Source organism: Brassica napus, chromosome C8 (assembly GCF_020379485.1).
Source record: "Brassica napus cultivar Da-Ae chromosome C8, Da-Ae, whole genome shotgun sequence".
Lineage (NCBI taxonomy): Eukaryota > Viridiplantae > Streptophyta > Magnoliopsida > Brassicales > Brassicaceae > Brassica > Brassica napus.
Genome location: NC_063451.1, coordinates 4,709,772 through 4,722,978, shown reverse-complemented (window position 1 = coordinate 4,722,978; position 13,207 = coordinate 4,709,772). Strand labels below are relative to the sequence as shown.

General features: G+C 33.0%; 1 long non-coding RNA gene across 1 annotated transcript; it reads right to left on the bottom strand.

The window, feature by feature from the left end:
- Positions 1-6,459: 6,459 nt before the first annotated feature.
- On the bottom strand, positions 6,460-7,517 carry LOC125591766. Its single transcript, XR_007327876.1, has 2 exons — positions 6,796-7,517; positions 6,460-6,667 (listed from the first exon to the last, which is right to left on the bottom strand). It is a non-coding gene; the product is annotated as an uncharacterized LOC125591766 (long non-coding RNA).
- Positions 7,518-13,207: the final 5,690 nt, after the last annotated feature.

Here is a 13,207-nt window from a genome sequence, read left to right as displayed (position 1 = left end):
TGTAGTTTGTATTTGTTTAGCTGACTCGATGTATGTGTCGTTGCGAAAGTAAGTTTGTAAATTGTTAAATAGCTGGCCGTGTAGTTTGTATTTGTTTAGCTAACTCGATGTATGTGTCGTTGAGTTTTAGTTGAGGTGGTTGTTTTGGTATATTTGTTTTGAAGTTTATTTCTAAGATTAGACAAAAAAGAGAGGTGATCATTAATGATTGGTCTTTTTTAGAAAAAAACACCATAGATATATTTCTGTCTTGTTTATTTTTATTTGGTTTAATTCTTTCAGTTTGATTTTATTTAAATTTCAACAGGATATAAATTAAATTTTATAAAAGTACTTTTTGTATTTATATTATATATATATATATATATATTCCATGATTATTTATTTTAAATTTGTCTTTTATTCCTTGGTTTGAAATATGTCTTTATTTAAATATATCAATTCTAATAAATTTTGGTTTTTTGGTTTAAAATAAAAATATGTTAAACTGGTTAAAATTTAATCATTTAAATTATCAACAAAGAATTATTTGATTAGTATTGCTTTAAACTTATACATTTTTAATGTACTCTTACAACGAGTTTTAATATTATATATATATATATATATATATATATATATATTATTCAAAATATGGTATATAAACTGATATAAAAAGTAGTCGTAAGTATTTAGTTTATTTTTTACCAGTGTTATTTAATTTATAAATAAATACATCAAAATAGTTAATGTAGTTAAAAATTATTAATTGACAAATTTAGTTTGATATATACGATTTATTTTAATGGTGATATATGACTATATTAGTTATTAATATATTTTAAATTTTCTGCTAAAAAAAATACTTTATATAAAAGTTTACTTTAATGATGGTATAAAAGTTATTAGTCGTTACCATATTAAAAAATATTGACTAAAGTAGAAATCTTGATAAAGAAAATTGTACATGTCACAATTTGGATGATCCCATGTCATATTTTTCAAAAATCATGGCATCTCTTTCTGAAGATGAATGTGATAATAATACATATAAAAATCACATTGAAAATAATGTTTAGGAAACTTTTGGTTAAGTTTCAGTTTGTACAAACATTTGTAAGAGCATCACTAGATACTTACCAGCGGTTTAAAGACATAAAATTATTTTAACAAAATTTTGAGTTTTAATGTATTTATTTTTGAATAATATATAGTTGTAGATTTAAATTTTTTTTAAAAATTAATCATTTTATTTTTGAATTAATATATTATATAGATTTTAACATGTTGTAGAAGTAGATGATAAATATTATTTTTTAAATTAATACAATTCCATATAAAATTTTATATATTTTTTTATATAATTTAAATTCAATTAATATTGATTTATAATATTTCAGTAGTAATTATTAATTTATTAGTAGTTAAAAATAAAACTAAAAGATTTTATAAAATTTTGTTATAATATAAACTATTTAAAATTAAAATTATCATTAAGTGGCAGAATCATCTCATGTCATTCAGTAATGTATTATGTAAGTAAAGACAAAATTCTCCTTAATGAAATATCTGAATTTATTCTATTAAAACTAAAGTATTTTTTAGAAATAACATTTATTTTATCATGATAATTATAACTTGTGCCACTAAATAAAACATTATTAATTATCTACAATTCATTTATTTTGTTAGATTAATTATTCTCTATCCATACTTACTATTATTCTCTAACCAATTTTTACAATTAAATTAAACATATTTTTTTAAAATATGACATACAAACTTTAAACTTTAAATATGAAACTATAATTTTTTTACTAAAACATATAAAGTTATTTTCAAATATATATTAAATAATTTGAAGACTCTTAATATTATTCACAAAAATATATTTGAATTATAAGAATAAAACCAATAAATTTCAATTTAATATTTTTCTCAAAAGTAAACATAGAAAATAATTTATTTGGCATATAAAATACTTAGAGACATATCTATCTATCTATATATCTTACCAAAATAGAACTAAACTTTTGTTTGACATATAATATTATATTTTGGAAAGATAGATCTACTAATATACAAAAACACACTAATTGGTATTTTAATTTATAAATAAATACATCAAAATAGTTAATGTAGTTAAAAATTATTTATTGAAAAATTTGTTTTATAACATATCATTTTATTTGTCTAATACCATACCACTATTTGAACAATAAAAAAAATTCAGAAAATTAAAAACAGTTGATACATACACATTTCTGTGTAATCATTACATTTTTGTGTTATGAAAATTTTGTATGTTTGTTATATTAGAACAAACACACATGTGGATACACGAGTCAAACTCTTGACTCTTGTATATTGTTAATTTGTATGTCATTTCCAGTAAACCATAAGTTGTTCCCACACAATAATTTTTTTTAATATTATCAATGTATTTCTTTAAATAAGTCTCTCAACACCATAATATGAATAATCAGAAATAAATTATTTAATAATATCTAAGAAGAAAAAAAACACATAGCAAATGAATTTATCAAAAGAAATTTGAGACTTTTTAATGTATGCCTCTTTTACTTTTTCTTTCATTTTTTCATTTTCATACTACTATATTGAGTGCAAAAATTAATGAGAAGCCATTATCAATTAAAACTAATGTATTTACTTACCCAAATTTTTGAAAACTTGACCACCCAGTTAGACAGCTCCAACCATAAATCATATAGGAACTCAAACCGTAATTAAACCGGTAAAACCAGTCAAAAGCTGGTGAAACCATCAATTCAGATCAATCAAAAACTCCGTTTTAGCCAAATACTAACCATAATTTCATTAATTTTGATATAGTCATTTTATTGGATTCCAAATTCTTACCTTTAGTTTAAAAACCACAATCATTTCTTTCTTTCTTTTTTACACTTCTTTCCTTTTCATTATACACACCCTAAATAAGTCTTACTCTTTGGATCAGTGATCAATTTCTAGGTTTCTGTCACATTAATGAAATCAATTTTTCATAAACAATTATGGTTATTTATATTATTTCTTTTCATGGTTACATTCATCTTATTTATTCTATTTTTCTCACATAGGTTAAAAATAAAATTCAGTTGAATTGGTTGGACTGGTCCGATCAACTGCCCGGTATACATAGTCGGTGGCCGGTCGGTTTTAGAACATTGACTCGTACTCATACCCAGTTGGTTCAATTGCAATTGCTTGGTTTAAGTTTATTTTTGGTTTCATTCAATAAACCAAGAGTCGGTTCGGTTTAAGCGTTTAGGTTAAATCAACCAAACAAACAATCATTTTGTTAAGGGATCTCTGGCTCACCTGATCTGATAGCTAGGGTTTATTGTTCTTCTTCGTGAAGATGCCACCAAAAGTCATACTTGAATGTAAAGATTGCAAAGACAGGATCAGTGCGTTACCTGATGATTTGCTGTTGCAGATATTGTTGTTCCTCCCAAGTCCCAACAGAAGACGTAGTGATCACCATGATCCTGTCCAAACTATGGCGTTTGATATGGACAATGATATCTAAACTCGACTACAACTGACAGATACAAAGTTTGGAACTTCCTTGACAAGATATTGCAACTGCACTATGCACCTATACTAGAAAGCTTAGGTATTCAACTCGGTAAACAATGTCCTGTGGATACAGATGTCGGAAAGTGAGTCTCATTTGCAGTTGACCGCCGCATTCAAGAGCTAGAGATAGAGATGCACTGCTATCAACCCCCTAAGGCCCTAACTCTACCTTGCCTAAGAGTCTCTACACCTGCAGAACGCTTCTGAAACTGACTCTATCAAACAATATTGGTGTTGATGTTTCTTTCTTTTGTTGCCTCGGGTCACTTTAACAGCTCAAACTTTTCTATGTTGTCTAGAAAGACGAAGATTCTCATGTTAAGCTTTTATCAAGCTGGCCTGTTCTCAAAAATTTGTCTGTACTACGAGATGAGTTTGATGACAATGTGACCACGTTCATTGTGAAAGTGCCTTCTTTAGAGAATCTAATATATGAGAGTAAGTCAAGGAGTCGACATGAGATAATATTATCCTAGGTTCTTGTTAATTGATTCCCCGAGAATAAAACACATTGTCATTGATTACTCTTTCGGAGACAGTTTCTCTGTCCATAGTTCTCAGTTTTCGAATGAAAAGTTTTTGATCTTTCTCATCTGTCAAATCTCAGAACTGGTTTTGAGTGAGGTTAGTTATGTTCCTTAAATCATCTCCAATGTATTTTGCTATTTTTTTTCTAAAATATAGGAAATCTTTACCGTGTTTTTACTAATATTGTGTTATGTTTCACTCATTTACAGGTTGCATGTCGTAGAGCCATTACATTCTCACGGCTCAAAAGTGTTTAAGCTGCATCTTCGTTTCTCGGAGTATTGGTTGGAACCACTAAGAACACTTCCATTAGAGCAGATGATTAATGCGGGATTTTAGAATGAGGTTTTTAGCGGAATATAAGAAATCGTCTCTTAACTTTTAACTAAAAAAGCTATGAACCGACTTTTAAATAAGATATTTAAGAGCCGGTTCATAGTTTTTTTAGTTAAAAGTTAAGAGACGGTTTCTTATATTACGCTAAGAACCTCACCCTAAGAACTCCTATTAATCATGCTTTTAGTTGATACTCGTTGAGTATCTTAACAATAAAATTAAATAAAATTAAAGAAAAAGATAAGAAAAAGAATCTGAAAGAGATACTTAGATACCCTAAAAAATTTATAATACCACATGTTTCTTTTTAATTGGTTCAATTTATCAACAATAATTAATTTTAGTTAGATAATTAAATTAATGTTAAAATAATTATACTTTTTTATCTAAGAACTCCTATTTGAGATACTTATTTATTAATGTTAAAACAATTATTATAACACCCTAATCTAAAAGTTTTTATAATAAACTCTGTAAGAACCTCCATCTCTCTTCTTTTATTCTGATGATTATTTCCTCATTGCCTGCTTCTCAGAAGGGTTGCTCTAGGAATCTCCCAATTTCGTGGAACCAACCAAGTTCTGTACCTGTGTGCTTGTTGTCTCATCTTAAGATCTTTCAGTTTAAGGGATATAGGAAAAGAAGAGAAACAATTTGTGGGTTACATCCTCGCAAACTCCAAGTGTTTAAAGACCGCGGGAATCTCTCTGAGATCTAGCTAAGCGGAGAAAGAGATGATGGTTAAGGAGGTAGAATCTATGAATACGGTTTCAGCATCATCTAAGGTTGTGTTTTCTGCTCAGCCTCTATGTGGAGATATTGAGAGTACACAGGTAGAAGACAATCAGGTTCTTTATAATGGCCATTTCTTAGATCTCGAATCTAGAATCTAGAAAGGCCAGAAACTTAGGCATATAGTATTGTTCTTCTACTTATGGAGCTTTTGGTAGGAAGAGTTTTTTGGTTATGTAAATGATTTTAGTTATGTCAAAGCTAAATTTCTAAGCTTCATATCTGTTATCATGGTCTTTTGCCAAATCTTCATTCTAAGAGCATGTTTATTCTTAGTTTTTTTTTAAAAAAATAAATAAATAAATTAAAAAGCAAACCAATCGTGGACCGCCACGGGAACAGTGTAAGAAACTCACTAAAATCGATTTTTAATTAGTAGTTTTTGTAACCGATCCTTCAGAGTTTCGTGGGGACCCACGCACTTAAGACCTCACTAAGAATCCCGGATAAAGATGGTCTAAGATTCTTATGAATCAAGCTGTTACTTGTTGTCTATTAATGAATATGAAAAATGTTGTTCGAGATAAAGAAATGTTATAATGGAACCTTTGACTAAAACCTACAAAGGAAAATATGTGACCAAGTGAGACCAAGAAGTGGAAGCTAACCGTGAGAGAGATAAATTACAAAGTTGCAGCCTTTCACTGGTTTTCAACCAAAAAATATAATCATGTCGACGACATATAATCTGGCATCTGGTTCGTGAAGTAATTAATGTTGTTGTACAACCTTAACCTCGACCCTCGCCTTAGACGGCTTCATTTCTTTGTAAGCCTATAGTCACCAGGGCTGATTATCACAGCAATCCACTAGAACAGCTCATATTCTCTCTCAGTCCGTTAAAACTCTAATATTATTAAGGATCGGTATGTGAAGAGGAACACGAGTTTATGTTGGTGGCTTACGTTTATAAGTGCAAGATGAGTCGATACCTCAAACGACTAAACCAACTTCCCTTAGTCATTGGTTGAGAATACTAAAACGTGTTTGTTGACTAAAGAGATAATAACTCAAAGTTGTTTTGCCGTTCTCGTTTTTCGATATAATCGAGAAACTGGAAAATTTATGAATCTGTCAAAAGCCAGAGTTGAATTCGATCGACCAAAATATGTTTGTAAAAGATCTTAGGTCGAATGCGATGCAACATATTTTAAATTTAGAAAATGATCAATAAATTCACAACAGAGCTTTTGTTCGAACTTTTCTTTTAACTTATTCGGTTGATTACTCTCAGAATAATTCTTCATTATAGTACAAAAGATAAAGAGAACAATTTGTTGGTCTTTGAAAGATAATAAGTATTATGAGAATTATTTGCTGTAACAATAGAATATAGAAAAGTTCGGTCGGTCATGTTCGAGCCGGACAGAACAGTACTTCGTAGTTGTACTTTTGCTTCTCTCAGTAGAAATCTTGGTCAGAAAATCCTGATCTGCAAAAAGAAAAAGAGAGACGACTAGAGAATATACGGTTCAATTAAAGTCGAAAACAAGATCAGCAGTCAGATGTTAACATCGGGGAAAAACAATAGATAACTGATGGACGAACACAAGGTCGTACCATCAACAAGATCTCTACGACGTCATCACGGTTTTGCTTTGTCTACATTTGGAAAAGTGTAGATGGCGTCATCAATCTTTTCCAAACGATAGACAAAGAAGAACAGAGATAACGTGCTACTATAATAATTCACCAGCAACCTAAGCCCTTAACCTAAACTCTGCGGAGGACTATGCAATCGTGTGTATGTGTATTATATATAGGAGGCTTCCCTAGGGTATAGTTTAGAAACCCTAGCTAAATCTAGAGCGTGGGTCGCCGCCAACAGGGAGAGACACAGACACTACGGCCCGAAATATAGTGGGCACAAATATTTAGAAACATGGGTTAAGCCCATTTATCAGAAGCCCAACATTCAAATGACTAAAGTTTATAACCAACTCCAAAGGCATTATGTGTTACAAAGTTTGCAACCATTGAGCTCTGTTCAAGATGTTCCGTTGGTGTTGGTTTTGGTGGAGAAATGGGTCGTAAACGTGGTTGATGGACAATTTGGATAGATCCATCGGTCGGAAATCAAACGTATGCTTCCATGTAGTGTATTAAGCTTGTCTAAGAGCACATACACTTGCAAATGCTCAAGGCTGGCTAGATTCTCGTCCCTAAGGAGATCTCTTTCCTATTTCATGTATATCGATTTAAAGTCGACTAATGCAACCAAACATGTTTAGTTTTTTTTTCGAGTTATTCTTGGGTTCACCCCCTAACCAATAGAAAGTTGTCATTTTAAATCTAGTATCTTTTAATTAAGGAAACCAAATAACTTGCAAATTATATTATTTTTTCAAAATAAAATTTAAAAATAAATAAAAATAATATATAAAAAACGAATTCAAAAAAAAGAAATGTTGTCAACAAAACACTAAACCCTAAACTCTAATACTAAACCCTAAACTCAAATCCTAAACCCTAAATCCTTAAGTAAACCCTAAATCCTTGGGTAAAACCCCTAAACCCTTGGAAAAACACTAAACATGTTGTCAACAAAACACTAAACCCTAAACTCTAATCCTAAACCCTAAACCCTTGGGAAAACCTTAAAACCCTTGGGTAAACTCTAAACCCTTGGGTAAACCCTAAACCCGTAGGTAAACCCTAAACCCTTGGAAAACACTAAACATTTGGATAAATTCTAAATTATAAATCTTAAACACTAAACTCTAAATCTTAAAAATAAATATTTTTTTTTAAACAATATTTTTTTAGAACTATTGTTATTTTTATTTACTTAATTTTTTATTTTTTATTTTAAAAGCATAATATAATTTAGCAAGTTATTTTGTTTCCTTAATTAAAAGATACTAGATCTAAAATGACAACTTTCTATTGGTTGGTGAACCTAAAGGTTCACCCTAGGGGGTGAACCCAAGAAAAAGTCTTTTTTTTTCTGGGGAGCGGGTAATACAAAAAAAAAACATGTTTAGTTTTTATTTGAAATTTGTATTTCCCCACCAAAAAAGGTGTTCAAAAAAAGTTTTTATTTGAAATTTTAAAAGTTATTATAATTTGTATTTGAATATAAACTTAATATTAATTAGTATCATATCTATAAGTAATTTTCATTTTTGTGAATAATTTTATTTTAGACTTAACACATTTATGCATATCATTATATTAATCCTTTTTTTTTTTAATAAGTACTTATATTATAAAATCTGCCCGAAGAATCGGGAATCAGATACGGTTACAAGCTTGTTTTGAACAAAATGTCGAAATCTAACTATTACAAGCCTAGCTTCGCCCACCCACTAAACCCGGCACGTTCCGCTAAGTTGTTTTTCGAAGTCATTCGATATCGGTAGTCGTTCTCAACCATCAACATAATTCTCGGGAATGTGAGGTTCTCCTCGTTTTCTCGGATGCCGGGAGTTCCCTTAACGTTTCCGGAGTAGCTAGTTCCCGATGATCTCCACAAAGCTCATAACTTTCTCTGTCAATGAAGCTCAAGATGACCAAAGGGGAGAGTTCAAGTACATAACAATGCCTTGCTAATGCCACCAAAGCCGGGATGAATGAAGCGCCACACGACGCCTGAACCGATTCCCAAAACGAGTAAGCACTCGCTTCAGCCATCAACGAAACCTGCAGAAAAGCGGGTTGTCTCCACCGCCACATCCTGTAAAGCAGTCCCTAAAACCTGCAAGAAAGTCAGCTACACCACCATAGAACACTACGGCGCCGGGATGTGAGCATTGACGAGATGCTGACTCGGAGACGGCAAATGACTCCCGAGCACCGCCTGCGCATCCATGGCCTTTGAGAACCAAAGGACCAATTCCTTGACTGCTAACACTTCATCCCTTGAACCAAAGTAATGATACAACAATTAAGTCCAAGAGACTTAAACTCCTCAAGAGAAGTCGTCGCTAAACTCCCGGAGAAAAAACTAAACAGGACACCGAGAATGAGAGTTCCGAAAGAGTTGTGGTGCGTCTTGAAACCTCCTTGACGACCCATCAAAACGTAACCAGAAACACACACATGAGGAATCGAGCAGGACACTTTCACCACGATTACATCCGCTGTCAACCTAGCCTCCAACACCAATACAGTACCGGAGCACTCTTGATAACGGCGAATGGGTACCGGAATCTCTCCGACCCGAAGAAACCCTAAGCAACCACCACCATTACCGAACAAGCAAGGCCACAAGATCTACAGCAGCGAACCACCACGAGCCCAGCCGTGACAAGACCCAGCGCTGTCACTCCACGACGACGAACACCGGAGAGATCCGAAGAGAGAAAAACGAATCACTCCAAAACCCAAAAAACCGACTCTAAACCGCTCAGGCTCGCTGTACTCTCGCCGCAGGTCCGGAGAAGGAACCACCTCGACCAGAATCAGCTCCTCGCGACTTAAGCTTCCGCCGGTCTCCGCGAGCTCCATCCTAGAAACGCGAGCATATCAAGCAAAAGATGACAGAGGCGATCGAGAGCAAAGGTGAAAACAAGGAAAGGGGAGAAGAGACCCCTCCGGCCCCGGCACTCGCGCGGACGCGCCGGCCGTACGCCAGAGGGTGAGATGCACGCGTCTGTGTTGTTGTTTGTCGAGAGAGAGTTTGTCGGTAGAGGAGAGATAATTTATATGTTTTTATCTATAAATAGAGAGAGAGGGTGATAAATCTACACAAGGCTTTACCTTCCAGACTTGTTTGAAGAATCCGATCTCATGTATACCAAGCCCCAAGACAAGCAGTTGAATCAGGTTTAGTGTTGGAGGTCAAAAATCCATCATAGGTGAAATCTTAATAAAATTGTTAATACTTGGTTTGCTAATAATTTATAATTTTATTTATTTTAATTAGATAAAAAAAATTAAGCCTCGAATCAATTAATATTAGTTTCCAAAAAATAAAACAGTATTATAAATAATGATTTATGGTAACTAATTATATAAATTATATAAATAGTAGACAGTGCTTCATCAACTATTTTTTTTATCAGGTATATATTTATAAATAATATAAAATAATTTATAGAAATCAATATAATAGCTTTATATTTGTATAAACCATGATATTCATATGTAAGGTATTATAATAACTATTAGACTTTTGTAAAGCCCACACATTATTTATAAATCAAATTTAGTTTTTTAAAATCAATTATCCTAGCTTACAAAAATATTTTATCATATATAAATTATTTACAAGAGCTTATAAATCATTTAAAAGGTTGATAAATCCATTAATAAACTTATAAACATCCTCCAATATATATGATAAAATATTACATCTCATGTTCCAAGAAAATTTTAGATGTAATATTTTTGTAACTAAAATGTAGGTGGAAGGAAGGTTAAGGTGGATTCAAAGTACAATATGGAATAAGGAAATGTTTTTATTGAAATTTAATGTGTTTTATCTTTTTCCTACGTTGTTGTTTTTTTTTGTTGCTTTTGATACACACTACAAGAAAACATCAAGGATTCTGAGGAAAAAAATCGTCGGAATTTCGTCGGAATATCGTTATTCCGACGAAATTCCGACGAAACACGTCGTCGGAAATAATTCCTTGGAATTTTTTTTTTCCTCGGAAATCCCTCGGAATTTTCCGACGGAATTCCGAGGAAATAAATTTCCGAGGAAATTCCGAGGATCCCTTGTTTGTCGGAAAAGTCCTCGGAATATACCGAGGGAGAACTTCGTCGGGATAATTCCTCGGAAGTTCATCGATCGATGCGTGTTTGGACATATATACATCGATCGATAGGAGTATACCGACAGACTTTTTCCTCGGTTTATTCCGAGGAACTGTTCCCTCGGTATATTCCGAGTGATCCGTTCCTCGAAATTTTCCGAGGGAGCTCCCTCGCTATATTTTTTTTAAAAAACGGATCGATCGATGCGTTTTTGTTCAAAAACGCATCGATCGATATAGTGAAAAATATAATTAATTTCCTCGGAATGTAAAAAATATTAATTTTTTTGAAAAAATAAAATTTCTGAAATTTAAATTCGAAAATATGAAATTAAAAGTAAAATTGAAATCATATTAATTAATATTCAAAGTTTCACAAATAAAAATAAAACATTCCGAGATTGGGGGAAAAAAAAAACTACGGGTCTGGTACGTCCGGGAACACCTCGTTCGGGTACATCCTCTGCATCATCTCCATCATTTGCTGGTTCAGCCTCCTCTGTGCCTCATAGCCCGCCTGTTGAGCCAGCATCTGGGTCTCCAACAAAGATATACGATCATCTTTGTCCTTCAACTGAGCCGTAAGTACTTCTGGATCAACAAAGGGCGGTGGTGCAGAAGAAGGAGGAACCGACCGGGTGCGACGACCCAAACCGACCAAACGTCCCTTCTTCTTTGGAACCGACTGAATAGAAAAAAGCCAAATTTAGAAATTTAAACCAAGAAATAAATGAATTGAACTTTAAAAAAAAAGAACTTACGGATTCAACGATTTCGTTGATTCGAAACCGGGACAAGTTGGTCGAAGCCGTCGAAGCGTCATCCTCGGTTTGAAGCTGAGACACTTCGTCTACCACCTGAGTTTGGACCAGGTCGACCACGTCCCTCACAAGACCGTCATCAATCTGGCCGGTCTTCTTGTTGGTATACGCCCTCCTCATTAGGGCGAGATCATCAACCGGCTCGCCATCATTTTCTTCCGCCTTGAAAAAAAACATAAAATTAAAGAAACATTAGAAATTAGAAGAAATGCACAATAAATTTAAATTCTGAAACTCAAATAATTGAAGAAAAAGCGGTTGAACTTACCATGCGATCTCCGAGAGTGGCAATAGATTGAGCACCCAAGTTATGCTTGTAGATGCCCTTCCCTTTACGGTCGCTCCTGCGGTTGGTGGAGTTGGTGGAAGAAGTTTCTTTCGTCTCCTCCTTATCCCAATGCGCACACAACTCCTTCCAGACCGTGTCGTTCATCGACTTTGGGACCTTTTAATTAAAAAAAAAAGAAAAAGTTTAATAAATTAAAAAATAGTTTAATAAATTAAAAAATTGTTTAATAAATTAAATCGAACCTTATTGATTTCCCACTTCTTCTTCCACTCGTGGATCTGCTTCCCATAGTTGTCCATTACTTTATGGACGAAGTGGTGATAGATAAAGAGCGTCTCATCGGAATTCCAGTTGAACTCTTGCTGAAAAAAAACACAATTAGTAGAAAATTTATATTAAAGATTAAAAATATAAGTAAAAAATTAGAATACTTACCGCAAACTGACGAAACCACAGAACCTGCTTGTCGGTTGGGAAGTGAGTGAAAGTCGGATGTCCACTGTCGAGGGCCGAGTACATCATACGGTTGATCCATGCGCTGATCCCGTTCCCGGATCGGTTGAACCTTATTAAAAGAACAAACGGTTAATAATGAATCCAAATTTAAAGAAAAAAAAATGTTTAATTACCATGTTTGACCCCGTCCATGTGGATACGGAGTGAGATACGGAAGATGGTCACGACCGGGCTGTTGAACCAACTCCGCAACCCTCATCACTCCCGGAGGACCCGGAGGAACAGGAGCGGATGCAGCAGCGGGAGCGAGAGGAGCATGAGCGGGTGCAGCAGAGGGAGATGTATGGTTGGAGCTGTGGGGCGAAGGGGAATCCTGAAAATGGCTGGAATCCCGAGACTGGCTCCCCGTACCACCACGACCACGACGCTGTCGAGGCCGGGTCTGATCATCATGAGACCTGTAAATTAAAAAATATATTTAATAAATACAAAAATATATAAATTAATTTTTTTTATTAAAAAAATCCCAAATAATTTAATCACAGAAAAAGATTTATATATATTAAATTTTTTTAATAAATATATAAAAATAGTTCTAATAAACAAAAAATAGTTTTAATAAATAAAAATTGTTTAATAATTACAAAAAATAGTTTTAATAATATATATATATGAAAAATATTTTTAAATCCCAAATAATAGTA